This window comes from Symphalangus syndactylus, chromosome 13 (genome assembly GCF_028878055.3).
Source record: "Symphalangus syndactylus isolate Jambi chromosome 13, NHGRI_mSymSyn1-v2.1_pri, whole genome shotgun sequence".
Taxonomy (NCBI): Eukaryota; Metazoa; Chordata; class Mammalia; order Primates; family Hylobatidae; genus Symphalangus; species Symphalangus syndactylus.
In genome coordinates, this window is record NC_072435.2 from 54,948,165 (window position 1) to 54,976,049 (window position 27,885).

Consider the following 27,885-nt stretch of genomic DNA (forward strand, 5'->3'; position numbering starts at 1 on the left):
CCTCTGGCCCATAAGTAACCCAGTGAGCCTGAGCAGGTCACTCCCTCTCTTTGAACCTTGTCTCCATCTCTAAAACAGGACAGCTTTCTCCATCTTAAACACCAAGTAGGAATTCAGTGTGGAAACCTTCCATCAAAATTAGAGATGCCTTGGCCAGGCCCTGTGGCAGCTCATGCCTGTAATCCCAGCACTTTGGGAGGCTGAGGCAGGTAGATCACTTGAGTCCAGGAGTTTGAGACCAACCTGGGCGACATGACAAAACCCTCTCTCCACAAAAAATACAAAAATTAGCTGGGCATGGTGGCATGCACCTGTAATCTCAGCTACTTGGGAGGCTGAGACAGGAGGATCGCTTGAGCCTGGGAGGTTGAGGCTGTAGTGAGCCGAGATCGTGCCACTGCACTCCAGTCTGGGCAACAGAGTGAGACCTTGTCTCAAAAAAAAAAAAAAAAAAAGAAATAGAGATGCCCCTTGAACCCATGGGTTTTTGGGACTACATTCTGGAAGCTTTCAGAGTCAGACCAGAGTTTGAAAGAGGCATTGTGTCACTAGCCGTGTGCCCGTGGGCAAGTCACAGTAGAGTCTACTTCCCACGGCACTTGTGAGGCTCATGTGGGATTATGTGTGTCCATGCCTTGGCAGAGAGCTTGGTGAAGAATGGTAGTTGTCCAATAAATGGTACCCCATTAAGTTGGTGTGCAGGGTGGCCACAGGGCCAGACCACCCTGAAAATAAAGGCTTATATTTGGGCTGAGCCTGGATGCACCTGAGATTATAAGCAGGTGCTTGGAATGTGGTGAAAAAGAAAGACAGGAGAGAATGGCTGAAGGCAGTGCGCAGTCCACCTGACTTTCTGGGAAGATTGGGCATTTGCAGGGCTGATAAGTCAGGTTCTTCTGGGCCTTTCTGTGAGCTCATTAGAGGAAGGGGTCTGGTGACTGATATTTCTATTTTCCCTGTTAGTAGCGACTGGAATTTGCACCATCCAGGTCAGATGGAAAATAGAAGGCGGGAAAATCTGACAGTCTCATTGATTTGCTCTCTTTGCCATCACCACCCTTGAGAGGAAGAAATGTGACTTCAAAATTGCAATTAGGAACCAGCCTGCTAAGGAGTCCTCTCGTGAGCTCCTGTGCTGTGTGGAGCGCAGGCCCATCTCATCTCATTTCCTAAGGAGGTAGGTTCGTTCATGGTTTCAGCAGGAGCAGGCAGTGCAAACATATGACACCCGCCTGCAAATAACTGCCAGAAAGGCCGTCCAATGCTTCCTTCACATTTTTGGTCAGATCTCTGAAAAGATGGCCATTCTCCCAATGTTTTAAAAGTATTAACTTCCTTTCAAACATCCTTTAACCTTTAATGTTTTGTAACTTGATGAAAAGGTCATTTTGTGCTGAGGATGCAGTTGTTCCGGAATTGTTCAGCTATCGGGGTGAATTCCAACCAAATCCAGAGTTATTTAATGGGATCCAAAGCCCCGGCCACACACATAATAAATGAATGTTTTCCCATACATGTCTGTGTACATGTACATGTACTTGTGCATATGTATTTACATATTTGTATCTATGCATGCACATATACTCATTGGGACTTGGATTCAGTGGACATTTTTAGCCTTCTCACAGAATGACTTATCCTTTGCAGGAAAATAGATATTAAACTTACTCTTTTGAATATGTTTTGCTAAATATTTGATGGCAATTATTTATTGTGCACTGAACTTATTCCTGATTATTTTACAGAAGGGGTTTGGTCAATTTCTAATTCAACATTTCATCGATGTCTCTACAATAAATGCCTCCAGAAGCTTAGGAGAATTGAGAGGTTTTTTTCCTCTCTCTTCTTTCACAGTGTGAGCTTCTTAACTGTCACTGGCTAGAGCAGTCCTTCTTCCTCACTTTTACCTTTCTTAGCTGATGTATTCTTGGAAACAGATGGCTGAGCGTGTTAGATTTATATTTAAAATAAGAGTAGAGTTAATAGGCTCAAATAAGGTATTTGAAGGAAGGTATTTTCTACAAGGAAACTGCATGAAGTGTATGCCTGGACTCCGGAAGATGTGTTAATACTTTTACCTATTCAAGAGGCATTGGGTTGTGGTCTCCTATATTTCTTACTCTGATGACTGAGTTTTTAAGATAAAGGCTCTCCAGGCAAATAAGGAACAGTTGGATAGAGTAGCTCACCTTAAGTTTCTATAGACTCATGTAGAGAACAAATCTGATCTAAACTGTGTAAAAAAATCAGTAAGAGAACTCTGTAAGATTAACACACTGATTAAACTTAAAAGAGAAAATTGGTACTTTTTTTTTTTTTTTTTTTTTTTTTTAGACAGAGACTCGCTCTGCTGCCCAAGCTGAAGTGCAGTGGCACGATGTCGGCTCACTGCACTCACCTCCGCCTCCTCAGTTCAAGTGATTCTTCTGCCTCAGCTTCCCTAATAGCTGGGATTGCAGGCACGCACCACCACACCTAGCTAATTTTTGTATTTTTAGTAGAGACGAGGTTTCACCAGGTTGGCCAGGATGGTCTTGAACTCTTAACCTCAAGTGATCCACCTGCCTCAGCTTCCCAAAGTTCTGGGATTACAGGGCGCCAAAAATTGGCACTTTTAAAAGGAGACAAGTTTTACTTAAAAGCAAATGCCTTTAAAAGGCCTTTGGCTGGACTAAATGATAATGAAGCGAAGCGAAGCGAAGCTTGTGACCACTCTGTAGAGCCATCCAGATAGTCTCTCTTTGGGGCCATATCCTCGAGAATGCATGATCTAGGGTCATTCATTGCACATTCCTGGCTTCAGACTGGTTTTCTGAATTTCCCTGCGATCTGATTTTTGTCTTCCTACATTTTTGTGTGTGTGACACATCAAAAGGTAAAAGAATGTGTGAATCATATGGGTACGGTTTAAATAATACCTGCATACACAACACTTAGTCACCTGAAACCTCCCCCAACACCTCCCAATTCCAGTCCCCTCTCCTGGAGGCCACCTCTATTTTTAATTTTTGTAATGATCACTTCCTTGCCTTAGTTTGTAGTTTTAATATTTAGGTGTGTATACCTGGTCATGTTCATAAATGAAATCATATTGTATGAATTATTTTGTGTCTTGTTTCTCTTACTCAGCATTGTTTTTCAGGCTTAACCAGTGGATTTGTGCTGCTGGTTCACGATCAAAGTTCTAGACTGTGAAAACATTAGTTTCATGAAAACGTTAGGATTTGTCCCCCCAATTGTTTGGATATCATGAAGAATGCCGCTGTGAACATGCTTGTTCCTATGCCGTAACTCACGTGGGAATATCTCCTATTTATATATAGTTAGGGGTGGGATTGCTTGGTCAGAGTTTGCATATCTGCAGCTCTAACTGTTTTCCAAGATGATTGTGTCAATTTTCATTCCCACAGCAGTTTTTAAAGTTCCCATTGTTCTACATCCTTGCCAGCCTATGATATTGTTAGCAATGTTTTTTCGTATTTGTAATGTTTCCTAATCTAGCGGCTGTGGTTGCTGTCTCACTGTGTTTAATTTGCATTTCCATGATTACTAATGAGTTTGAGCACCTTTTTATATCTGCGTGGTGATTGGGAATGCCTTATTTGTGAGATGCCTGTTCAAGTCCTGCCATTATCCGTTGTGTATATGTTTCACATTATTTCACCCAAGTTCTCTGTTGCCCAGGTTTGTTTCAGATTGGTTTGGGACAGTGGATCAGATCACAAATGTTTCAGTGAGATCTCTCATTCTATTTCCTAGGATGCTTTTATCTGTGAGAAATACAACCCCCTGCTCACACTGGCTTAAGGAAATTGGCAAGAGGTAGATTATGGCTCCATTATATTAACAGGAAGCCAATTTTCTCTGCCTTCTTACTCTTCATTTCATTTTCGGCATAATCTCATCCTCAAGGTGTTTTATCTTATGATTTCAAGAGGACCATAAATGGTGAGTGGAACTAATTGCTTCTTTGTCCACATTCAACAAGGAAGAGAATAATAGAAAACTTTTCATTGACCCATGTAATCTAAGTCATTCCCTTCAGTTTCCAGGGGCCACGTCCATGAAGCAGGAGGCATCTCCAGTGAATGCCATGCCCTGACGCCTTACTGAGCACTCCTAGTAGGACAAAATGAGTACTGTATGGGGAGGAGGCAACCTCAAACAACCACCATGCTTACTGCCAAGCCTATAGGGTTTTTTAAATTCATTTTTTAATTTGCATATAATAAAATGCATTTTTTTGGTATGCAGTTTTCTGAGTTTTGCCAAATGCACAAAATCACGTAACTGCCACTGCCATCAAGATTGGGAACGGTGGCTAGGTGTGGTGGTGGCTTACACCTCTAATCCCAGCATGTTGGGAAGCTGAGGCAGGAGGATCGCTTGAGCCCAGGAGTTCAAGATCAGCCTGAGCAACATAGTGAGACCCCGTCTTTACGAAAAGCTTTTTAAACATTAGCTGGGCATGGTGGCATTGCCTGTAGCCCGAGCTACTTGGAAGGTTGAGGTAGGAGGATCACTTGAACCTGGGAGGTTGAGGCTGCAGTGTGCTGTGATTGCACCACTGTACTCCAGCCTCGGTGACAGAGGAAAACCCCACCTCAAAAAATTTTTTTAAAAGATTTAGAATCGTTTTCTTTTCCTTTTTTCTTCTTTTCTTTCTTTTTTTTTTTTTTTTTAGCCAGAATTTGGCTCTTGTCACCGGGGCTGGAATGCAATAGCACAATCTTGGCTCACTGCAACCTCCGCCTCCCAGGTTCAAGTGATTCTCCTGCCTCAGCCTCCCGAGTGGCTGGGACTACAGGCGCCCACCACCACACCTGGCTTTTTTTTTTCTTTTTTTTTAGTAGAGGCAGGGTTTCACCGTGTTGACCAGGCTGATCTCGAACTCCTGACCTCAGCACTTTGGCCTCCCAAAGTGCTGTGATTATAGGCATGAGCCACTGTGCCTGGCCTAGAATAGTTTCCTTACTCCCCCAAAACTGCTTTGTGCTGCCTTTTTGTAGTCCACCTGACCTTAACCCCAGCTCCCCCACATTAGAAACCACTGAACCGCTGATCTGTTCTTCACCGTAAAGCTTTCCCTTTTCCAGGGTGTAGCGTACGTGGAATTATAGAGTATGTCACCTTTCAAGTCTGGCTTCTTTCATCTAGTGTAATGCATTTGAGATTTATCTATGCTGTCGGATGTATCAGTAAGGTTGTGTCTTAGCAGTGCTGAGAAGTATTCCTTCGCATGGATGTACCCAGGTCTGTTTATCCATTCATCAGTTAGAGGACAACTGGGTTGTTTCCATTTTGGGCTGATTACAAATAAAGCCACTATGTACATGCACCTCTAGGTTTTGGGTGAACATAAGTTTTCATTTCTCTTAAGTTTCAATACCTAGGAGAATGATTGCTAGGTCAATGGTAAGAGCGTGTCTAACGCTACAAGAAAGTGCTAAACTGTTTTCCAAAGTGAGCGTAGCATTTTGTATCCCCACTAGCAATGAAATGAGAGCTCTGCTTGCTCTGTAAGAGGCATTAGTGAATGTGAAAGTGCTTTGTAAAGAGTTAACATGTCTCATAGCGTGCCCAGGCGGGAAGATTCAGAGGGGGCATTTCTAAACTCTAAACTCCTGTGAGCTCCTAGCCCATCCTTCTGAATGGGGACAGAATACTTCCATTTCCAGGTTACTTGCTTCTCCAAAAGGGAGACAGGGAAGTATCCTTCTCTTTTTGCAAATGAGGGCACAGCACTGCCTCTCGTGGTTGAGCCAGTCATTATTCAGTAGGAACACCAGTGAGATTCTCCAGCCTTCTGTTTTATTCCTGGGGTCACAAAGTAAAATGCAGCGTGATCACTTGGAGCTTTCTTATGCTTTGTGACAAGAACAAAGCCAGTGGAAACAGCCATGTGTCCAATCAGAATGTCAGAGCTGGCAGGGACCTTAGCAATTGTCACTTTAGAGATGATAACCGATCACATCCCCAGGTCCAGAATCCCAGCCCAGGACTCACTCCTTCAGCCTTCCTGGATTGCCCTGGGTGGAACAAGATCAGCTCATTTAGCACATAGCCTTCCAGAACACAAGGCAGTGTCCCACCAAGGTGGGATGGGACCGGCTTCTCTATCCACAGTAGCTGTGCACACAGAGACAGAAATGAAGCCGTTCTGCCGGGTGCACCGTGGCCAGAGATCCTCCTTCCTGGTATATACTTCCAGAGCCTTTGCTTCTTTCATTTCAGTGCCCATTTCTGAGGCACCTTCACATTTCAAACGTCCTGAGAATATGTTTAATTAGAACTTGGCCATACAGCCTTTTAAAACAAAACAGAAGGGACCAGCTAATTATATCGCTCAGCATTCTGTGGCAAACATATATTTTTTAATAAAACACTTTCCTAACCAGAGTAATCCCTGGAGATGCAAATCCTCATTTATAAGAAGTTCCCCAAAGGGAGTTAAAGAGAAGATGCCTTATAAAGAAAAGAGACAAAGAGAGTGGGGAAGTGTTTTCAAAGAGCTTTTAAAAGATACACTCATTCTGAGGTTGAATTACAGATATTTTAAGGGTACCAAATTTTATTTCAGATGTAATCCTTTCCTGTGTTTTTGATCATGTATTTCCGTTTTTTCCCTTTTTGATCATTGCCACAAATGCCCATATTTCTCTTTCTGGTGTCTTTCATAAGTGCAATATTTAAATAAACAAGGGATTTTCCCAAAATGCACCTTATCTCCTACTCTTTGTCATTTCCTTGTCTTGCTCTGCAAATAACCGTTGTGTCTCACAGCAGAGCTTACACAGAATGCATGTAGGGCAGTCTGTGGTCCTGGGGAGGGCCTTCCCTGTAATCTCTGTAGCCCAGGACAGGGAGAGGGAGGATTTAGGTCCTGCTGCGGCATGTCTTCAGGAGTGGAGGTCGGCTTGGGACATTTGCATTCATGAGGCAGCCGCAGAGGGTCAGAGCAATAACTGTGCCAGCTGATGTTTGCTGGGGGGTTTACTCCAAGCCAGGCCACACGCTAAGAAATTTAGGTATCGCACCTCATTTAATCCTCACAATACTCACAAAATGTAGTTGTTTTGCTCCATTTTGCAGATGAAGAAGATGAGGCTTGAGAGACGAAGGAATGAATGAAGGGTCTCACAGCTGTTAGAAGGGTTAGATCTTGTATTTGGACTCAGGTCTGCCTGCCCTGGAACTTGGCTCTCCCACATCTGGTGCTGGGCGCACTAGGAGACGTCACAAGGCTCAGAGATGCCACCCTTCCTAGAACGGGCGCTGTGCCTCTCTTCTCCACACACTGCAGGGGGGACAGGCACTGCATTTTCAGATAAGTTCTGTGTGCATCAGAGGCTCGGTGGGAAAGAGAGGACACACTCAGATTAGGATTATTCATGGAGGATTCTCCAAAGAGGCTATTTGGAAGGCCGGAGGGAATGGTGAAGGAAAGCACAAGAGAAAATGAACAGAACCGTTACTTCCTCACGCCTGAAGGGGATGGGTTACTGGAAGCCAGGAGGAGAATGTGGTGAGAGCCCCTTTTAGAGATTTCACCTTCAGGAGAAAGTCAGGGCCCAAGAAGACCCACAGGGAGGTGACCAGGGAATGGCATACTTGGGCTACGCTCTCTTCTCTTCCTCCACTCTCCTGCCAGGGCTCCGCATTGGATAAACCCCTGCAGGGGTGAGTGAAAACTGCCACCCAGGTCTGCCTCCCAGGGCACAGCCCATGGAGAGCTCTAAGGCAAGTGGCAGAAAACTAGCACAGGCACAGTGCGTCTTGCAAAGCACTCAGCCCGTGCCGGCTCTGGGCTGGAAATGGGAAGAGAGGAGACCATAGCACTGCCCTCAAAGATCTTAGAGTCTGTGGAGGAGTCAGGCAGAGAGAGGGGGTGTTCCCCTGACAAAGGATTCCATGAGCAGATGCAGGCCATGGGCGACGCTCCTGCAGAAGCTTTGGGGTTTGTTGCGTGTGCCTGGAAGGAACGCGCCCACCTTGACATGCCTGGCCTCCTGTTGCCATTGACAACGTGAAGGCAAACTCCTGAGGCCGGGCCTTTTTCCTTGAGATAAAATATGTATAATTCTCTGTTATCAAATGATTATTAAATAAAATCTAATTGAAAAAATAGAAAGAAGAAAAGAGAAGTCATTTATCATCCTGTTCTCCAAAGACAACTGTGAACGGCTTGGTGGAACTCCTTCCAGTGGCTTTCCTTGGAGCTTTGCCTCTGTGGCTGTGGTAAGAGTCGGATGCGATTTTGAATTTTGAGATTTTGATTGAGCATTTCTGTAGTATTTTGCCATGTTATGATAAATCATTGGCAAACATAGTTTTTGATGGATGCATAATATTCTGTTGTATGAATGCTAACATAGTTCATATTATAATTCTTCTACTGTATTTATTTATTTATTTATTTATTTATTTATTTATTTATTTATTTTTGAGATGGAGTCTTGCTTTGTCACCCAGGCTGGAATGCAGTGGCGCGATCTCAGCTCACTGCAACCTCCACCTCCTGAGTTCAAGCTGTCCTCCCACCTCAGCCTCCTTCAATGGCTGTGACTACAGGTATGCGCCACCATGCTGGACTAATTTTTGCATTTTTTAGTAGAGACAGGGTTTCACCATGTTGGCCAGGCTGGTCTTGAACTCCTGACCTCAGGTGATCTGCCTGCTTCGGCCTCCCGCAGTGCTGGGATTACAGGCATGAGCCACCACGCTCAGCCTTCCTCTACTGTTTATATGTTTAGGTTATATCCTGTTTCATTAATATTAAAGAATGCTATAATTAAAAACTTTGTGTATAAAGAATTTTTCCATGTTTCAGATTATTTATCCAGGATGATGTCTCTAAAATAAAGCTACTAGAGGTTGAAGTATCTAGCCCAGGGCCAGCCACAAAATAGACACAACTTGGTTGATAACTATTGTTGTTTAGTGGTGAGTGTTTATGTAAAGCTCTTCTGCAATTAAGAACTGCTCCAAAGACCTTCCTCTAGAACAGCGCTTGAATATAATGTGAGCCATGTAATTCTCAGTGTTATAATAACCACATTTCAAAAAGCAGACGCAGTTGAAATTAATTTTAATAATACCTTTTACTGGAGCTGGGCACGGTGGTCCACCCCTGTAATTCCAGCACTTTGGGAGGCCAAGGTGGGCAGATCACATGAGCCCAGGAGTTTGAGACCAGGCTGAGCAACATGGCAAAACCTCATCTCTACAGACAAATACAAAAATTAGCTAAATAGGTGGTGTGCAGCTGTAGTCTCAGCTACTCGGGAGGCTGAGGTGAGAGGATCGCTTGAGCCTGCGGGGTTAAGGCTGCAGTGAGCCAAGATTGCACCACCGTACCCCAACCTGGGTCACAAAGTAAGACCCCATCTCAAAAAAAAACCAAAACCATTAATTAATTAAAACAAACATAAAAATACATTTTATTTAACCAATTATATCTAAAATATTATTTCAACATATGATTATGTGTAATCAACATATAATTTATCAATGAGATAGTCTACACTTTTTTCCCATGTAAACTTTTGAAATCTGATGTATAGATTTTATGCTTACAACACAGCTCCATTCAAACCAGCCTCATTCCCAGTGTTCAGTGGCCACGTGGGTGGCTGATAGCCACTGTGGACAGTGCAGGTCTAGGGCAAGGAACCCACCAGAGATATTTGCCACTGTTGGCATCTTCACCTAGCCCTGAAATCCAGCCACCTTTTAATGCCTCCCCGAACCCCCTTACTGGTGTTCTGGACTGAGGGTGGACCAGGTGGCCAGGTGTGACATGACTTCTGTACCTGGACATTTTTACTGGTCCTCCTCATTCCTGCCTTGACCTTGACCTTAGCCAATCACAGCATCCCTCTATCCCAGCGTGCCTGGCACTGGTTAATTCAGAGACATTGCACACTTCCTGCATGGTAAGCCCTGGGCCTGACCCTAGGAATACAGGTGGACAAACAGAACTTTCTTGTAAAATTTAATTACAGAACTTGTCAGTGTTTTTAGGGTCTAGTGGGGGATACAGACTTTAATCAAATCATCACATAAATATATACTTTCTAAATGTGGTAAGTGCTACAAGGGAAATGCACTTTTGAAAATGCTAACACTGGGTCATGGCATGAGTGGCCCACCCTGAAAGCATTTAATAAAGGTGGCCCAGCCCCTGGCCAGGCTGTCTTGGGGAACATTCATGTGAAAGATGAGAGTGAGATAAGAGGATCTCAGTTTCCTTCTGGTATCCAGGGTCCCTAAGCTACATTAACAGAGTTTCTAGGACAGACAGTAGCTCACCGGTTCCTGTGTCTGGGGCCCAGTTGATCAATTTGTGTTTGTTATCTCTAAAAAGTATTGCGGCCAGCTGGAACATAAAAGTAATGAGGAAACAGGCTGGGCGCGGTGGCTCATGCCTGTAATCCCAGCACTTTGGGAGGCCGAGGTGGGCGGGGGATCACCTGAGGTCAGGAGTTCAAGATCAGCCTCACCAACATGACTAAAACCGGTTTCTACCGAAAATATAAAATTAGTTGGGCATGGGGGCACACACCTGTAATCCCAGCTACTTGGGAGGCTGAAGCAGGAGAATCACTTGAACCTGGGAGGCAGAGGTTGCAATGAGCAGATATCGTGCCACTGCACTCCAGCCTGGGGAACAAGAGTGAAACTCTGTCTCAAGTAATGAGGAAAGAATGTAATGAGGAAGCAAAAGGCGACCCATTCATTAATTCATTCATTTGTTCCTGCGTTCATGCAGCAACTCTTAGTGAGTGCTCTGTGGGATGCCAGGCAGGCTCTGCACGGTCAGAATGGCAAAATCAGCCTTCTCTCTGGCAGATTACACACTGCCAACTGAACGCACTTTTCCAGGGAACATATCCACTTAAAAGAGAGGAAAAATCAATGCTAATAGAACTCCTTATCTGGTTCCAAATATGACATTGTCCACAGTGGCTGATGCTTTGAGCCCGTGGCTGCCCTGGAAGCATGAGCCCTGCATGAACACAATTTAGTAAGCTCCTCAAACCTGGCCAAATCAATCAATGAGAGGCTGTAGCGTGGAGAGAGTCTGGGTTCCAGGGGCAAACTGTACCATTCCTCTTCTACCCTGAAACAGGACTGGGACCCTCCCTTCAACCTCCAGCCCCTAGGGACAGGGTAATTTCAGCTGTACCTGATGTACCCTATACATCACTGTCTTCTCCACCAGCTCTCAAATTAAACTCTGATGTATAAAGTTAAACAAAAATGAGATAAAATTTGGCAGAGGTTGAAGAGAGTCAAAGTAGTCCAAACATAAGGTAGACTATTGCTTCTTTTGATTTATGTTATTCTGCACACTTAGAAAAAATAAAATTATATATCTCCCCGAGACGTTCTCATTGAGAATGAGGCATTGCTAATTTATTTTCAATAGACTCCCAGGGTTTTCAGCTGGGAGGAGCACTATAGCTGTTGTTTGTAGTGAAGATGCCACCGTTTGACCTCGGACGTGGACTGTGATGATGTAAAAATATCCTGCAAAATTAGCATCTGCAGGCAGTGATGTTGAAAACCACCCTGCCTTACCTGGCTCATGTCACAGACCACAGTGTCTGTCCTTCCTTATTTTCTTATTTAATCCTGGCAAACCCATAATGTGTGACACACAGAATTCACTGTCCCCTTTTGGCAGTTGGGGAAACTGAGGCTTAGAGAAACCACATGTCTTAAGTAAATATTAGCATGTCTACTAAATGGCTGGGACCCAGAAGTGAACAAGATCAGCATCCTCTCCTAGAGACCTTCTTCCAGTACAAGAGACGATAATCAAGTCAAATGACTAAATATAAAGGATGATTAGTGTGTAGAATTAATTGTGAAGAAATGGAAGTGGGAAAAGGGATAGAGAAAAAGGGATATAGAAAGCCAAGGGAGGGCCTTAACAAGGGAATATTTAACAGTAAGATTTACTTTTTTTTTTTTTTTTTTGAGATAGGGTCTTGCTCTGTCACCCAGGCTGGAGTTCAGTGGTACTATCAAAGCTCACTGCAGCCTCACACTCCTGGGCTCAAACGATCCTTTCACCTCAGCCTCTCAAGTAGCTGGGATTATAGGTACACAACAACACACCTGGCTTCTTTTTAATTTTGTGTAGAGATGGGATCTCACTATGTTGTCCAGGCTGGTCTTGAACTCCTGGCCTCAAAGGATCCTTCTACCTCAGCCTCCCAAAGCACTGGGATTACAGGCATGAGCCACCAAGCCTGGCCCAAGATATACATTTTTAAAGGATGATGAAGGCTGCTGTGTGTAGGACTAACTCAGGGGGACAAGAGCAACATCAGAGAGACCAATTAGTAGGCTGTGCTCATTTTCTGGACAAGATATGGTGGCGAGTTGGGCCAGGTGGTGGCAGGGGTGGTGGGGTGCACAGTTTAGAACAATTTTGAAGATAAGGTGTCTCCAAGGGATCTGTTCCTGCTCCATTGCTCTTTCCACAGCACACTACCTGCAGCCTCTGCTAGTATCACTGCACCAGACTCTGGAGCACGCTGCTTCTCTGGAGGAGGATAAAGACAGGGAGGCTATCTAGGGAGATAAGACGGCACCAGCAGGCAGCAGGGGCTTCCAAGAGGAGGGCCCCTAGTCCTGGCTGCATATGCGCTTGTGTGTGTCACTTGCGATGTGCATAATCATCTTCAGTCTTATTTTTCCCAGGTAACTGCAAAAGGTAATTTCCAGCTCATTTAGCTCTGTTCTTTCCCTAAGCTCCTCTAGTCTGGCTTTTGTCTCTGCCACTCCTATCAAAACCACTCTGCTTAAGGCCATGATCAATGTCTCCATTGCCTAGTCCAGGACAGTCAGAGCTGCTCTGGGACAGATACACCAGATGCATGAGTTTTCTAATAGAGCAGAATCTCAGTGGAGGCTTGATGCCCACCTGCCTGACGCTGTGGGATGGATTTCTGCACAGACGCAACCTCTGTGGGCAGAGGCCAGGATGAGGCTTATGTGGCTGCGAAGACCAGCCTTCGATCTGTTTTCTGATGCAACCACAGTGCTGCAGGCCCTGCTTCATCTTGGAGGTTTGATGGGTGCAGACATGAGGGGTTTCTGGGTAAAGCGGAGCCCTGGGCCCTCGAGTTTCCTCTGTCTGCACATCTGTATGTGGTTGGCAAAGTGCCAGCCAACCTCAGTGCAACCCTCACCAAGTTCTCAAGGAACAGCCTCTGAAAGTCCCTCTCTATGCTGAGTTCTAGGGAAGGAAAAGGAACTCAGGGAATAGAAGAGCTGATCTGCCCAAGTCATACGTTTCTTGGGGGCACAGGAGGACTACATCTCTCATGCTCACTTGCAATTCACTGTGGCCACTCAAATTAAGGTTTACCATATAGAACATGAGCAGGAGTGATGTGTTCTCCCTCCAGGCCTAACCCATGAAAAACCTACTGGGAACACTCCCCCATGCTCTTTTCCATTCCATGAGCTGGATGCAGATGATAGCAAGGAACTAGGGTGAGGTGGAGCCACAAAACAGAGGGAGCTTGGATCCCTGAATGACCACATGGACATACACATACACCAAAGACTGTCTTGTAAGCAAGAAATAAACATCTACTGTATGGAAACTTTGCATGGAGGGTCTATTTGTTACAGCAGCTTAGCTTACCCTGACTAGTACAATCCCTGCTCTCCGGGAATTTAAAATTGCTCCAAGGAGACAAGACTCACTCATACAATTCTGGAACGATAGTAGGTGTCTCAGAAGAAGGGTGGGTTGTAAGGTTTGGACTTTCAGTTCTGAAGTCACAGGCTGCAGGCCCTTGGGTATTAGACTCTCCCATCGAAGCCCTTTTTCTGGAAAACTGGAAGATAGACTGGGGAGAAGGCCCTTCTGGAAGAGGACACATTACAGTCAAGGGTTCAAAAGTAGGGCTTGAAGCAAGCAGAGATAAGATCAACAATGTTAATTCCTAGAAAAGGAAAAAAGAAAATGGCCTTTAAATACCTAAGAGCTTTGACTGCTGCAGGGATGAGACAAAGGTCAGACTTTCATAACTTCTCTCCTGTGACTTCACACATCTCGGAAGTTCCCTGGGGAGGAGCCCTGAGCCTGGGTGTGTGGGGAGTTGGTGTCAGCTTTCTGTTTCTCTCCCATGCCTTTTCTCCTAGCTAGGAACCCCACTTGTTGTCTGTTTTAACCAATAATTTAGCTCAGACTTGAATGCTTGATTGAAACTGCAAGTCTCCAGCTTTCTGCAGAGGTCTTTGGGGACAGGAAGGAATATGATGAAGTTTCTCAGCTGAGGATTCTGAGGCTTCCAGCTCTCAGCTCAACTTCAGATGTGGTCTTTACAGTCACAGCTGCTGGCGAGGCCCTGAAAAGCTCAGCTTGGATCTGTCTGTCCCTACCAGATTCTGGGGGAAGGGGGAAGAGAGCAGGCAGGACACTCTTGGTTTACAGCCCAGGGATGCTGAGTCCTAGGGGCAAAGGTGTTGCTCATTACCCTTGAACCCTAGAAGTGGCAGGACCTCAGGAGAATTCAAAGTGGTCTTCCTCTTGGGAAAGATAAACACTTATGCCACTGGTTCTCCTGTTCCTGGGCACTCCATTCCCTTCTTCCCAGACCCACACACCCCATAACCACCCCAATTAATGGTGCTGCTCTGGGTCCCCCACAGACAAACACTGGGGAGCAGCCACTAAAGACATGGGTTCTGGTTCCAACTGCTGATTTTGATTAGGGGTGTGACCTTGGCCCTCTTCATCCCCCTCGTCTCTTCCCCTGTTCATTCACAACTGTTTTTGTTAATATGCATGGTGCATTATGTAACTATTGTTCACGATTGAGCCAAGTAGTGTACTAGACTTGCTTGGTTGGTTTCATTCTCCTTTTGTTTTCCCTGAAGCCAATAATCAACTCATTTTCATTTGCTTGGTGTTCTTTGCACAGATGATTAAGTTTTCCCACACCTACCTGCAGCCTCTCAAGACAATTTTCCACAAGGTTGAACAGATCAGAAAATCCACTGGGAGCAGTTTCTTCTTGTTCTTGGAGGCATCCCCTCTGTAGGCCTCTAACGTTCCAGTTCAGTTCCCTGTTTGGGCAACAGCACAACTATCATCTGGGCTTTCCTTCCTCTCCAGCTTGGAGAATTTCTTTACTTCTCTCATCCATTGGATCCACTGCTTCCTGGAGCCGATGCCTTTCCCTCCTTGGTTTCATCCCTTCTTTTGTTGGTGCACAGGCCCCAGCAGCAGTCTGCTAATGCAGGGATGATGTCTGGGGGTTAAGCTAGCAGGACAAAGGAGCTTCTGCCATTTGTCTTCTAGATAATCATCCCCCAACAAACAACAACAGCAGCAAATAAATAAAACAAGAAGAATGTGAAAAAGAAATGCAAATTTCATTTTTTACAAAATAAGCAGGCAGACGCAACCCAGTACCGCAAAGAGTGGAAAATAGGTGGGAGAGAGCTGAAGGAACTTGTTCTGCTAGGTGTCTGCAGCAGGGCAGAAGCCGATCTACCAGGCAGCACCCCAGAGTAGCTCAGGAATCCAAGATGCCACACAAGGCAAGGTGAGGTGTGGCAGGTCACAGGTTGCAGGCCTCCATGGGGAACAGCTGGGCCCCCAGGTTCCTACTCCTGAGGCTGACACCTTTCCCTGTACTTTTGGAAGATGGGAAGAGGATCCAGGCAAGGGCCAGGGTGAACACAAACCAAAATGAGGGGGATTGGGGGAAGTTTACTCTTGTACACACGCCCCCAGCTCTTTTCTGTCTGGCTCATGGTCCAGGAGCAGAGGTGCGTCGAGGTCACCTTTTCTTTATGTCCTACAAGTGGTATGAATTTTAACACATGCATTGGTTGTGTAACCAGAACTTCAATCAGGATATAGAAGAGTTCCATCCCCTCCTACCCCCGACTCCCTCATGTTACCCCTTTTATAGACAAACACTCCCTCCACTCCTTGCCCCTAGGAGCCACTGATCTGTTCTCCATCACTGCAATGTTGTCTCTTTAAGAATGTCACATAAATGGAGTCATGTCATATGCTACCTTTTGAGATTGGCTTCCTTCACTGGGCATAATGCCTATTTATTTATTTATTTATTTATTTATTTATTTATTTATTGAGATGGATTGTTGCTCTTGTTGCCTAGGCTGGAGTGCAGTGGCATGATCTCGGCTCATTGCAACCTCTACCTCCTGGGTTCAAGCAATTCTCCTGCCTCAGCCTCCCAAGTAGCTGGGATTACAGGCATGCACCACCACACCCGGCTAATTTTTGTGTTTTTAATAGAGACGGGGTATCACCATGTTAATCAGGCTGGTCTCAAACTCCTGACCTCAGGTGATCCAACTGCCTCAGCCTCCCAAAGGGCTGGGATTACAGGTGTGAGCCACCATGCCCGCTCAATGCCTTTGAGACTCATCCAAATTGTTTATTAGGAATTTATTTTTCCTTATTTCTGAGTAGTGTTTCATTGTAAGGATATACCACAGTGTGTTTATCCATCCACCCCTTGAACGACATTTTGGGTTGTCTCTAGTTTTGACAGTTATGAAGACTATTGCTACAAACATTTGCATGCTACAGGGTTTTGTGTAAAAATAGATCTTTATTTCACTGGAGTAAACACCCAGGGGTGGGATTACTGGATCCTATGGAAAGTATATGTCTAATCTTATAGGAAGCTACCAAACACTTTTTCAGAGTGGCTGTACCGATTTTTATTCCCACCAGCAATGTTTAAGAGTCTTGTTGTTAGACATCTTTGTCAACACTTGGTATTGACAGTATTTTTTTTAAATGTTATTCATTTTAATAGGTATACAGTGGTATCTCACTATGACTTGAAGTTGCATTTCCCTAACAGCTAATTATGTTGCACATTTTTATGTCCTTATTTGCCATCCTTACGTCTTTTTGGTGAGTGTCTCTTCAAGCCTTTTGCTCATTTTAAAAATTGAGTTGTTAGTATACTTACTGTTGAGGCCTGAGTGTTCTTTACACATTAAATATTCAAGTTCTTTTAAAAAAAAATACAGGGGTCTTTTGTATTCCCCAAACTGGAATGCAGTGGCATGATCGTAGTTTACTGTAGCCTTGAACTCCTGGGCTCGAGGGATCCTCCCACGTCAGCCTTCCAACTAGCTGGGACTACAGGTGCATGCCATCAGGCCCAGCTAATTTTTATTTTATTTTTTGTAGAGGAGGGGACTCGCTTTGTTGCTCAGGCTGGTCTTAAACTCCTGGCCTCAAGCAATCCTCCTGCCTTGGCCTTCTGAAGGCACTAGAATTACAGGCATGAGCCACTGTGCCTGGCCCATAAAGATGCAAATTCTTTGATGAATAGGTTACTTACATATTTTTTTTGTCCCAATCTATAGCTTGTGGTTTCATTCCTTTAATTGTCTTATATAGAGCAAAAGACGTTTTTGTTGTTGTTGTTTTGTTTGTTTGGCAGAGCCTTGCACTGTCACCCAGGCTGGAATGCAGTGGCATAATCTCAGCTCGCTGCAGCCTCCGTCTCCCAGGTTCAAGCGATTCTCCTGCCTCAGCCTCCTGAATAGCTGGGATGACAGGCGCCTGCCACCATGCCTGGCTAGTTTTTTGTATTTTTAGTAGAGATGGGGTTTCAATCAGTTGGCCAGGCTGGTCTTGAACTCCTAGCCTCGTTATCCACCTGCCTCGGCCTCCCAAAGTGCTGGGATTACAGGCGTGAGCCACCGCGCCCAGCCTAGAGCAAAAGATTTTGATTGTGATCATGGACGCCATCTTCAAACTGATTCCCATCTCCAGTAATGTGCATTTATTGAGCACCTGTAGTATACAGGTCCCTGTTGGGTGTTGAGCTTTACAAGACTGATGGAACCTGGTGCTCAGAGCATCCTCTAATATCTCTGCCCTTCCCCAGGGGAGGAGGTGTCAGTTTAGACCCATAGCCCCGAGGGAAGTTCAGGACTTACTTAGATTTTTCAACCCCAGCTACCCTCAGCTTGAAACCGATGCCACAGAATTACCCCCTGAGCATTCCTGTCTTACCCACCCTCCTTCGCCTAAGCCTTGTTTTCCTTCACTCAAGCATTGGTCTCCTCTTTCCTTCCTGGGTTAACCTTGCCTACATTTCAGAGCTCAGCTGGGATAATCCATCAGGCCTGAAAGCTTCTCCAACCCAAAGTTTCTGTCTCTCTGTCTATGGCCTTGTTTGATTATATTGTCTTCTCTTCCCACCTGATAGGGTTTTGGGGATTAAATAATATGAAGCATATAGACCTGTGCAGCAAAAAGCATATTAGAAAGTAGATTTTCCATGCAAGTTGCTACAAAATCAAGGTAAGTTCCCAGTTCCTGAGAACCCAAGGTTTGATATGGTTTGCCTGTGTCTCCACCCAAATCTCATCTTGAGTTGTAGCTCCCACAATTCCCATGTGTCATGGGAAGGACCCGATGGGCATAGGTCTTTTCCATGCTGTTCTCATGGTAGTGAATCATTCTCAGGAGGTCTGATGGTCTTACAAAGGGGAGTCGCCCTGCACATACTCTCTTTCCTGCTGCCACGTAAGATATGCCTTTGCTCCTCATTGCCTTCCACTATGATTGTGAGGCCTCCCCAGCCATGTGCCACTGTGCATCCATTAAACCTTTTTCCTTTATAAATTACCCAGTATCCAGTATTTTTTCATCAGCAGCATGAAAATGGACTAATACAAAGTTCCCTCTAATTCTATGTTAGAAGCCTGTTTTAGAAGGGCTTCCACGATTATTTTAATGAGAGCAAACTGGTTCATGAGTTCATCAGGCAACACACGGGCACTTTCACAGGAACGTTAAGACAGCATCTTCCGCCAAAGGAGAGCCAGAAGGTGGGATTTCAGGCACTTTGGCCAGTCAGGAAAAGGAAAGATTTCTTAATAATAGAAGGTCTTTTGCTATTCCAGTGTCCTGCCACAAAATGATAGGACAGACCTGGCTGCTAGTCCCCTAGAGTGCCCAGTGCTTCCTTTTCTAGAACTGAGACAAATAAAAAGCAAACTCCAGTTCTGGAGTCCTGTTTTGCAGGCCCTGTTCCCAAATGTCAGCTCCTAATGGGCAACAGCTGCCTCTGTGGTTTCTTCTAGGCAAGTGATTCATGTCTTTGCTCAGAAACGATAAGCAGAACAAATGTTTGCTTAGACGTATAACAGAGGGACAATTGGAAAACAGGAGACTGGCAACTGGAAATAGTTTGCAGCTATTTGATCCATGACAATTAGTCTGAATTAGTCATATGGTGCTCACTGGCCAGGCCTTTGGGCCAGAGGCAGCATGGGGGAATAGACAGCTGGTCTTCCTGGAAAAGAAGTGCAGAAGGGAACATAGCAGACACGGAGGTTTGCTCAGAACACATCAGATTGGCTCTCACCCTCACAAAGGTGACCCGCCTTGACCATCTGCCTTAGTTGCACTCCATACCTGATCTGGGTCCCCAGCCTGGAAATGAGTAGAGAGGCAGAAACTATATACACTCATGGGAGATGCCTCTAAAATCCATTAACAATTTTTTACACATTCAGAAGTTAAAGTAAACAATAGGTTGAATTTTGTGTGTGTGCAGGTGGGAAAAGGCTTCAAAAATATCCAGACACCCACATTAATTGGATTTTAATCTTAGGGATCATGTTATGTATATTGACTCATTCAAGAGAGATACATGGACCTTGAATTCGGAATCTAAAAGTGGGACTTTAGGATTTTCAGTCTGATTATGTTGATATAATTTAAGATCTTGTAGTCTACAATATACTTATACAGAATGTACTCCTGTGGTCATGCTGCAATACATTATTTAGCAGATCTATCATAAACATTTTTCTTTTTGTGAGAAAAGGTTTCACTCTGTTCCCCCAGCTGGAGTGCAATGGCACAATCACAGCTGACTACAGCCTCGACCTCCTCGACCTCCTGGGCTCAAGTAATCCTCCCACCTCAGCCTCCTGAGTAGCTGGGTCTACAGGTGCGCTCCATGGCCAGGCCCAGCTAATTTTTTTTTTTTTGTAGAGACTGGGTTTCACCATGTTGCCCAGGCTCGTTATCATTATTTTATCATTATATTTCTATAAGAAGGGAGAAAAGTCAGATACATTCAATATTTCAGCCAAAAAAAGAGAAAAGCTACATTTTTGTCAAAAACTTCTCAGACCATATTTTGCAAAGGGTCAGAAGGAAAAGCAAAATGTGAAGCCCCTAAACCCGCCTCTCTCCTCACCTCAGAGTAGAATCTGTAATGTTGGAGGACTCTGGGAGTAGAATTTAAGTCACAAGGAAGGTGGACACGTCAGCAAAGCCAGCCTGGAGCTGAGCAGGGCATCGGCTGCTTTACCAGCAAACATGACCGAAGCTAACTTTGAGCACAGGGTATTGAAAAACTCAACTCTCGCTTCTCAGGTGGTTTTTTCTAAACACATGATAAGAGGTTGTAAATAGGGTGGCCTGCTCCTCCCCCCTCCTTGCCCACGAGCACTTCTGATGGTTTGTCTCTCTGCTTGAAGCTGAAGTTGATGTGTCAGCAGGAGGGGAGGTAGGAAAGTAGGAACAGGAGCCTACAAGAGTGTGGCCTTCCTTGTTGATGCAGACGACTGTTGGTTTCGATGGTCCCAGCCTCCTTTTCCTCCTTCTGTTAACAACTCCTTGGATTTTCTCTGAGAAAAGCATTTTTCTCATATTCTCAGTCTCTGGTGCTTGGGTGGGATTAGAAAGGGCTCTTCCTCCTGCTTCCCCCACACCCTCATTCCAGGGAGAACCTGGGGTCCAGCTCAGTCAGCCAGCATCCTCCAGCCACCAAGACCGGCATCAGAAGGGCTGCTGAGTATTGGGTGCGGAACTTGGGCCTCATCTCCAGTGATGCGAAGCAGCTTTCTCCCGTGGTTGTTGAGAGGAAGCTTTGGTCCTGGGGTGGTCCATGGGCCCTGGTTTCCTCCATGTCCAGCCCTGCTGTAACAGTTCTCATGACACAGCTGAAGCCCCTGGGCCCATTCTGCTGGACCTACCCTGAGAAGGCTCAGTTGACACTCTGCCTAATCTAGTTTGATGCTTTTGTCTGGTTGTTTGCTCTTACCCCTTGCAAAAGACAGTGTCATCACACGCATTCATCTTGGCCAAAGGTGGCGCGGGAGGGAAGGCATGGAGATGACGCCAGAATATAGGTTCCACTTTGTTACACTGTGACCTCCTGAGGGGAACCGCAGGCTCTCAGTGCGGAAGCTCCCTCCATAGTTCCCCGACCTGTCCAGCACCTGCCTCCAGAGGTGAGGAGGGGCTGTGCAACTTCCTAAAGGCAGCCACCATGGACAGCTCTCACCAGTCCCAAGTCCTTCCTCTAGACCCCCATCCACCTCCTTGGACTGGCAGCAGCAGGTCTCAGCTCTCAGGCCCCAGAAGCCACACTGGGAGTCTTCCTCTGTTCACTGAGAGGCAGCCTGAAACACAGAAAGGAGAGACCTGGGTCTCTCCAGCTAAATACCCCCATTCCCTCCTGCTGTGCCCATGGCTGTGGCACCAGGGCCTCCTGCCAGCAGGACCACCATGCTCTCTGTGTCCTCTGAACACCTCCACTCAGAGCTGACCCAGTTCAGCAGGGGCGGAGCATGAACTTGTGAGGAGAGACACTGAGTAGGCTGGAGTAGCTGAAACATCACTTTCCACTGCTCCCTGGGAAACAGCCAGAAAGATTCCTGCCAGGCCTGGAATCCCTGCACTCACTTGATCCCCAAGACCTCAGGATCCTCTTGCCCTCCCTCTCTGCACAGCATTTGCTCTCTTCTCTGGAACCCTCTACCCTCGGGCATCTCGGAGTTGGCTTCTGCTTATCCTGCTTTTTGGATCTCAGCTTGAAGGATACTTCCCTAAGGATGACTTTCCTGCCCACGCCCAGGCCAGGCCACTCTGTTGCAAGTTTTTGCAAACTTATTCATTCATATATTTAGTATTTTGGGGTGTTTGTTGTTTTTGAACAGCACTTGCTTATTCTTCCTGACTGGATGTCACCTATGGCCCCAGCTGGCATTTCTGTGTCTGTCACTCTGCAGGTGTCTGTCTGTCACTCTGGCTGCATTAAGGACAGTCTTGCACTTCACTGTGTTCTCAGCATCCAGCGTATCCACGTGGGCTCACAGTGAACAAATGAATGCATTTGTCTGATGGTTCTTTTTGTTCTGTTTTGTTTTGTTTTGAGACAGAGCCTTACTCTGTCACCCAAGCTGGAGTGCAGTGGCATAATCTCAGCGTACTGCAACCTCCGCCTCCTGAGTTCAAGTGATTCTCGTGCCTCAGCCTCCCAAGTAGCTGGGATTACAGGCATGTATCACCACACCTGAATAATTATTGTATTTTTAGTAGAGACAGGGTTTCACCATGTTGGCCAGGCTGGTCTCGAACTCCTGGCGTCAAGTGATCTGCCCACCTTGGCTTCTCAATGTGCTGGGATTACAGGCTGGAGCCACTACACCCGTGCAGTCTAATAGTTCTTATATGCACTTCTTACTCTCATAGTGTTTTTAAACAATTTTTAATTGATGCCTAATAGATGTCCATAGTTCTTCCATGACTTATGCTAAATCTTGCTCTTCCTGGCCTCAGATATGTGGCCAAGGCTCACATCCTCCTAAAAGCCATTCCCAAATGACTTCAAAAAAAAATAGGAGGAGGAATTCAGGAATGATCCATAACAGGCACCACAGTGAAATGCCAGGTGCAGCAACTCTGGCAGAGGAAGGGCTGGTCTGGGAAGGTGCAGTGCTAGGGCAGGTCCCAGAATTGCTAAGCTCTGTCTCCTTGGAGAGAGGGACAGGGGATGGTGACAGCTTCAGGCCCTCTTACAACCAAGGTGATTGCCCCTGGCCCCAGGATTCTGGCCGCCTTCAGGAGCAGTTGGTGCTGCAATTCGTGCTGCCTCGGGTTGGGTACTGTGAGCTGCCATCACCCTGATGCCTCCATGGGCTGAGCAGAAGACACGCTGATGTGTTTTGATTCATAGCAGGAGAGGCTATGTACATTTCACCAAGAAGCCTGAATGTAAAATGGATGGATGTCACTGTCAGACACACACAGGGGGCCTACAAGTTTTCTAAGTACCTGTGCTGTAAGTCTGTCTTGAACGTATAGCCCGGTTTAGCAATGGAGCTGGTGTGAACAGCCGTGTGTGTGTGTGTGTGTGTGCATGCACACATGCAGGGGAATCTCATTAAATATTTGGAATGACACACACTTCAGAGACCTCTGGCCATGACCTTGCACACTGTCTCTTGGCTATGGCTACAACCATCCCCCAAGGATGAGACAGGAGATAGCGGCTGGAGCACCTGGGGGCTGGGCCAGAGCACACCTGCAGGTCCTCAGCCTCACAGGAGTAATTTCTGTGGGTCTGCTGTCTAAGTTGAGGATCTACTTGCTGGCCACTCATGCCTGTCCAGCTTTTAAAACAATATTTGTTTACCTTTTTCTAAGTATATAAAGTAATACATATTCATAGTAGAAAATGTAGAAAATTTAAAAATGTTTAAAAATAATATCATCTGTAATCCCTCTACTCAGAGAAAATATATTGGTACATTTACACCCAGTTTTTCATTAATAAATATTTTGTAACAAAATTTTTGTGACCTAATTAGTATGACCTTATTATTTATTTACTTCTGTATCTTGCTTAACAATATATCAAGAACAGTTTTATATCATTACTGTTCCCTGGAAATAACTTTTTACTGGCTGCATGGTATTCCATCATTTGGATATATTACTATTTATTTAACCCATTCTCCATCTTGGAACATTTAAGTTGTCTCAGTTATCTTGCAGTAGACAGTAGATATAAGTGAGTGCTCTTACATACAGGTTTTTGTGAGTTTCTGATTGTTTCTTAGAAAAACCTTAAGACCTTTGTTGGACCAATTAGGGAAGACCTTTGTTGGACCAAGTGGGAAAGAATTTCTTTCCTGCTCAAGCTGCTCAGCTGATAGAGTGCTGGCCTGGAGCAGCTTGAAGACACTTTACTGCTTTCTGGAGAATGAAGCCACTGGGAAACCAGATAGGAGGGAAGAGAGAGACAGCTTCTCGATGATGTCATCTGAACACCTGGATCCTGCTGTGCCTGGACTTGCAGTCCCATTGTCTACCAATATAGTTCACTGAATTTAACTTCAGCTGGATGTTATTTGTCTGCTTCCAGAACTTGTGTCTAATGCAGAGCTGATGCATACTCTCAGAGCTGGAAGGGGATGCAATCCACAAATCCAGCACTCAAATTTCTTTTTTCTGTTCTTTTTTTTTTTTTTTTTAAATTTGAGATAGAGTCTTGCTCTGTCACCCAGGCTGAAGTGCAGTGGCATGATCTCGGCTCACTGCAACCTCTGCCTCCCAGATTCAAGCTATTCTCCTGCCTCAGCCTCTCAAGTAGCTGGAATTATAGGCATGTGCCACCATGGCTGACCTAATTTTGGTATTTTTAGTAGAGACGGGGTTTCACTATGTTGGCTAGGCTGATATCGAACTCCTGGCCTCAAGTGATCTACCCCCTTGGCCTCCCAAAGTGCTGGGATTACAGGTGTGAACCACCATGCCCGGCCTCAAATTGCTTTTACAGAGGCAGGTGGCCACCGAGTCTGTGATTGGGATCCTCCTGTGGAGGCTTGTGGAGACTCATGGCTCACTACCTTTGAAGGCAGTGTTAGGGTGATCTCTCCATATTTCCCTGCCGAAAGCTCTGAATGTTAGTAAATTCCTCCTCATATTAGCTAAAATGTATCTTCCTGTGCCTTTTATTCACTGATGGGGAATACCATCATTCTTTTTGAGGGTGGCCAATGCTAGTAATTCCCTCCACACAGTCAGTGATGGATAGAGTTAACCCATGGTTGCTGCATGTAGTACTGTCACTTGCTGTACCAAGACTCAAGTTGATGCTCAATGCAACATTCTTTTGCAGGGCCCCTGTCCTCAGTTTCCCTTCTTTTGGGGTGGGTTGAGAGAGAGAGCTTATTCAGCATGAAGCTGTAGTATCTACAGTTTAGCAAAGGTCTGCGGAGCCTTTAAAGCAGTTTTTATCATAATAAAAATATTTTAACTTATAACCCCAGAAAGAGACAGGCTTGGGAGTCTTTATAAAGCACAGAAATCCAGATGAGCATAATTTGAAAGTCATTTGAATTGTAATGAGTATTTTTAGCGTAAACAGGCAGGAAGAAGAACTTGCTGGGTTCTCATGTAGCACAGACACCCAGATATATGTCTTTTCATAGCAATATTAAAGTGTCAAGGGAGCATAGGAGGCTGCAGATGTCAGCGGCATGAATGGGCAAGGTACTTTCTGTGGCTTCAGGCTGGAGATTCCAGCAGGAATAGAAAGGCAATCACTGTGCTAGATGGCCCAGGGTCACTGCAAGTCTAGCTCCTAAATGAAAATCAGGGACAAGATGTGGCCTCTAACCACAGTCACTGCTCTTCGTAAGGCTGGTGGAAAGGTGAGCTGGAAAGGTTTTTAGGGTTAGAGAGGTATAGGAACTCCCAAATATCAGGCACCTGATAGCACTCTCCACCTAACATCTGCATTTATATTGACCTAATGCATCTGTTCAATTTGTCTCATTGTGCTCACACACATTTATTTGAAACAAACCTTTCTGTCATTACCATAGGTGAAAAACCGTGATCACTTGCCTTGAATACAATGAAAACAAGAAAACATTATTAAATGCAAGCTAGATACAAAATGTGAGAATGATGTTAAAGAGATCCTGGTACCAAAAGAAGCCTTCCACCTGGATATCATCAGAGGGACAGAAAGAATTAAAGTATGGACAAATTTCTCAAAGTGGTATTACTGTTATTTAATGAGTTCTCCATGTGCTATGTAAAGCCTTTCAACTACATCTTTTATGACGTATCCCATATGGACAGAGTCCAATTCCCTCATTTAACAGATGGAAAGGTTGAAGACCAGAGAGGGGAAGGAGCCCTACTGAGGTTCCAATAGCTTTCTGATGCCTGATACCATGCTTTGCCTTATTTCTGCTGTCCACCTCATCAGCTCTTAAGTGAATGCTGTGGTCCCTAATTGTGGGATTGCAGTGTGTCCAGTCGGGGCAGCCTCTGCACTTTCCTGGAGGAAAAGGCAGAGTGATCTCTCGCTCGGTGATCTCTCACCAGGGTGATCTCTCTGCATAGGGCACCCAGGCTGGAAACTAACAGGGAGCCGGCCAGCACACCCAGCAGGTGCCAGGCTGCAGGGAGCTCCTGCTTCATCTCAAACACAAGAACACTCAGCTCAAAGCACAATATTTTCTGGCTTAGAGTTTGGCTCTTAGAGTGGCAGCTGTTCCTACCAAAGCAAACATTGAAAATCTGTAATTTTCAGAAATAATCGCCAACCCTCCAAAGAGATGTGTTTACACCGAAACTCCTCCGTGTGTTCACCCTGCATTCACTCAGTGTCGAGTTGCAGTTTTCTCTGCACTGCATCACTGTGCTTCCTCCTGAACAATCGTTTTTGCCAGGGAGCATCAGCACAGACAACTAGATCCTGAGCGATGACCAGCTGGGCTCCTCCCCAAATGGAGCCAGATAATTTTGTGTTACCACTTCTGCATTTTTTTCAAATCACATCTATGCTTAAGCAGAGAGCAAACTCTCAACTCCAGCAGCCAGCCCATGGGAAGCTATAAACCTTCATCAGTTCAACTTCAGGTGTCTTCATCAGCCTCTCCCGTAGGTGGCCTTGCAACCTGACCTTGGTTTCAAAATTAAAAATGCAGTTTCCTTGGCCGTCTCCGGACTTACAGAGCCTGCGGTTGGAGACTCATACATTCTACATTTTAAAATGGGACTCACAGGCCTGTGTACTTGAGGCCGATGGATGGATGGCGTTGCCTGGCTGGGAAATGTCAATTTCCCAACTGGGCATCCATCCATCCACTGGCCAAGCAGCCAGTGGATCTTTGTTGAGCCGTTCCTGTTTGCCAAGCCTTGGGTACATCTCTGCTGCGAGGGAGGAGGAGGTCCCCACCTTAAGGAGCTTTTAAGGCTTGTTGGGAAGGCAAGGCACATGTCTGAAAAACCCCCTTGCATGCAAGTTAACTAAGGATAGGGGATGATGCCATGAGACCTCTGCCATCCACGTGGCAGAACCTGCTCTGCTGATTTCCTGGCTTGATGTCCATTTGCTGCTGGCTCATGCTCATATTCACAAGTCACTCTTGAGAGCCCTTTCCCTGTGCCAGGCCCTGTGCTGAGTTTTAGACACGCAGGGATGGACAGCACACAGCCTTGGCCCTCCAGGCGCTTGCATCCGACTGTGGAGAGCCACTCTTAGAAACCCAGGGAGCAATCCAAGTCTGTGTGTGATGCCACTCCTGGACCTTGGGAACACAGAGCCCCCGCCAGTGCCCTGGGAGCTGGTGTTCTTGCAGGGGTGGAGACAGACCTGTCCTTTGTGGCCTGTTAGTTTCCTTGTGGCTGTTGCACCAATGACCACAAACATGGAGACTTAAAATTACAGACATTTGTGCTCTCACAGTTCTGGAGGCCAGGAGACTGAACTCAGCATCACTAGGCCCACATCGAAGTGTGGCACAGCCCTGCTTCCTCAGGAGGCTCCCAGGGAGAATCCGTTCCTTGCCTCCTCTGGCTTCTGTTGGCTCCGGTGTTCCTGGGCTTGTGGCTGGATCACTCCAGCTTCAGTGCCAGCACCTTCACATTTCTCCGTGCTGAATCTTCACGTAGACTTGCCCTCTGTCTATGTCAAGCCTCCCTCTGCCTTCCTCCCTTAAGGTCACTTGTCATTGCGTTTAGGTCCCACCAGGATAATCTTTACATCTCAAGATTCTTCTCTTAATCACATCAGCAGAGAC

General features: G+C 45.6%; 1 long non-coding RNA gene across 2 annotated transcripts in view; it reads left to right on the forward strand.

The window, feature by feature from the left end:
* The window catches only part of LOC129460425 (uncharacterized), a 35,625-nt gene extending 8,132 nt beyond the window's left edge, over positions 1 to 27,493 (forward strand). The window contains exons 2-6 of one of the 2 annotated variants that reach the window (XR_010115069.1): positions 964 to 1,177; positions 3,760 to 3,948; positions 4,046 to 8,238; positions 8,449 to 8,571; positions 25,675 to 27,493. This is a non-coding gene — a long non-coding RNA (uncharacterized lncRNA). Of the gene's footprint in view, positions 1 to 963; positions 1,178 to 2,459; positions 3,949 to 4,045; positions 8,239 to 8,448; positions 8,572 to 25,674 lie in introns of those variants that run through there. The other variant, XR_010115070.1, reaches the window with a different exon arrangement.
* The last annotated feature ends 392 nt before the right edge of the window (positions 27,494 to 27,885 follow it).